A 3,202-nucleotide genomic window follows, 5' to 3' on the forward strand; every position below is an offset into this window, starting at 1 on the left:
TTATAGGTTTCATAATTTCAATCAAGAACAAAACTTGCTTTCCATGTTTAGGGAGGAATGCACTGGTTTTTGGTATATCCAGTTTGGTAAAACATGGAATGCATGAAAAATGCACCGCCACCGGTTTGTGTCATGTGACAAAAAAAAAAAACAAAAAAAAACAGAGTTAATAAAAATGTGAAATTTGAGGACAGCAGTTATTTTCTTTTATCAAGGGACTTACAACTTCACCTGTGTGTAAGAAATTGCACTCAGGTACAAAATGGATTGGGTGAGTTTGACTTAGTTTAGTATTTCTATAGCCATACTTTTTGATTTACACTCATAACCATTTAGAAGTATTTTCTTTTTGAGATTATTTATAATAATTCAATTGATTTTTTAAAATATTTTTTTTATTGTATTTAATTAAATTTACTGCTTTAGGACTGGAATTTTATTAATTTTATAATTTTAACTACCATTCAAATGTTTGGAATCGGTGCAGTTTAGAGTACTTTTGTTCAGTAATGATGCATTAAATTGATTTAATATTTGGATGCTCAGATCATGATTTTTGAGGCCGATCACTGATCACCAATACAATATTTTTAAAGCCTTCTTTTTATCATGCAGAATTATTTATAGTGCTACTCCAATCTGGATTTGTAGACATTTTTTTAATATATAAGTATATTTGTATTTTTTTCAAATGAAAATATTATATATATATATATATATATATATATATATATATATATATATATATATATATATATATATATATATATATATATATATACAGGGTTCAACTAGTTATAAAAGGCAGTAACGGTCATTATATAAAGATGGTTAAAATATTCCTATGCTTTATTTATAAGCAGTTGAATACAGCCATGCTGCTCTCTGCAATATGCAGTATATGATATATATATATATATATATATATATATATATATATATATATATATAATATGTTGCATTGTCTACCGGATGATACTTCAATGTAAAGATGAATGTAGTAACTTAAAATCCTGTAAAAGCTAAGGATATTCAATGAAAATAGTTTGCAGTGTTTTACAAATAACTGATACATATGCATTTTTTTTTCTTTCTCCATGGCAAGTGGCTGTCATTGTTCGTATCTGATCTTATCCAATCTGATTGATTCAGATCCAATCTGTGTCACATATGAGCAAAAATTCTGAATTGGGTCTAATTAAACTGGCAGTGTAAACAAGGCCTTGGTTTCATTCTAGTAGCTGTATGTCTTGGTTTACATTTTATGTTTGTTCATTCTGACTTCCTATTGCTTTTGCAACAAAGTTTTTACAAGAATGTTCTCCTTCGTTGTGCACTTTATTCCCAACAACCAAACTCGTAGCAGATTTCCTTTAGTATACAGAGTGAGTACTAGGATTCTATGCTTAACTAAACTAAGACAACACTACAATAGTCTATTTGCAGATGAAACTGGCCTGCACTAATTCTGAATGGTAGTTTTGCCTCTCTGCTCCCCCTTGGCAGTTGTGATTACTCTGATTGAAATGAGCAGAAGCTTAGCATTGCAAGTCATGACTAAACGATTCATGATTTATTAGAGATTTATTATCGAATGGCTAACATGAAAATAATAGTTTCAGTACATTTACCTGACAAATATATAGTAAAATATAAAAAAGGGCATTGGGCCAAATCCCGCCAATTCAGTTGGTGTTATGATAAGCTTTAACACAGTACTCATAATTGATACCTTATATACTTTTCAACAACTGGTGCTTTTATTTATTTCATTATTTTTGCTGAATAATGATTTATAAGTTTTTAATTTCATTTTTTTTTCATGAATATTAAATAAACACAATTATTGCCAAGAATAAAGAGACAGAAGCAGCAGTTGTGAGTAGGGTGGCCCACCCCGCATTAATTGCGTGAAAATTGTCCATGCATTAAACTGAAAATATTAATCATATGCGTTAACACATTATATTTGACAACACTAAATTAAATGAATTAATTCTTGATGAGCATAAAAGCATTTTTTTTGTTTATTGTACTGATTTTAAATGTCTGAATGGTAGTGTAATTCTTCCCTTGTGATTTGTTATTCATCATAACTTTTCTCATCTTCGTTAATGTGGACGTTGCAAAAATGACAAATTGTCTTTCATGCACTGGGAAAAGAGGGTGTTATATTCGTTTCATTTCACTGACATGCCAAAAGTGATGCCATTTCTTACACATTTGCTAACGTAATGTATTATATGTTTATAGGTGACCTATTTGACAGCTACCAAGATTAGAAGAAAAACACTGACAATTGCAGTGTTAAGTTTAGGTCTGTAATTTACTGACCCTCCAAATTCTTTATATCTCTTATTACTTATTTACGTATGAAAATTACTCTAAACTTGCTCTGTACTTCGATTTTTTAACAACAGTGTTTTGTAGTGCATCAGCTGATTCAGCAAACTCACATACAACTGCAACAACTGAATTTATGACTGTGACATCATACACACCTGCACAAACGACACAGTTCTGCTTAGAACTGACACAACAGCATATACAATACTGCTCAACAACAGCTGAAACCACTGCCGAACCTACAACTACAACTCAAGTTACATCTACAGCACCTCCTACAGACACAACAACAAGACTTATATCTACAGCTGAACCAACAACCACAACTGTTTTAACATCTACAACTAAACCAACAACCACAACCTCATCATCTACAAATGAACAATCAACTACATCTGAAAAAAGCACCACAAAGCAGACAGCAACAACATCCCTACCTACAACAATTACAGCTCAATCTACAAACCTGGTTACAACAAACTCACCTACAACTACATCTCAGTCTACAACTATAGCCCCTCCTACAGAAACAACAACACAACTTAAATCTACGGCTGAACTAACAACCACAACTGCTTCAACATCTACAACTGAAGAATCAACTACATCTGAACAAAGCACCACAATGCAGACAATAACAACATCCCTACCTACAACAAATACACCTCAATCTACAACTGTGGTTACAACAAACTCAGCTACAACTACATCTCAGGTTACAACTACAGCCCCTCCTACAGAAACAACAACACAACTTACATCTTCGGCTGAACAAACAACCACAACTGCATCATCTTCTACATCTAAACTAACAACCACAACTGCTTCAACATCTACAACTGAACAATCAACTACA

The 3,202-nt window shown here is 31.9% G+C and overlaps 1 long non-coding RNA gene across 1 annotated transcript; it reads left to right on the forward strand.

Moving 5' to 3' along the window:
• The first annotated feature begins 214 nt into the window (after window positions 1–214).
• Window positions 215–2,736, forward strand: LOC132103763 (uncharacterized). Its single transcript, XR_009423462.1, has 3 exons — window positions 215–271; window positions 2,254–2,317; window positions 2,421–2,736. It is a non-coding gene; the product is annotated as an uncharacterized LOC132103763 (long non-coding RNA).
• The last annotated feature ends 466 nt before the right edge of the window (window positions 2,737–3,202 follow it).

This window comes from Carassius carassius, chromosome 24 (genome assembly GCF_963082965.1).
Source record: "Carassius carassius chromosome 24, fCarCar2.1, whole genome shotgun sequence".
In the NCBI taxonomy this organism is placed as follows: Eukaryota; Metazoa; Chordata; class Actinopteri; order Cypriniformes; family Cyprinidae; genus Carassius; species Carassius carassius.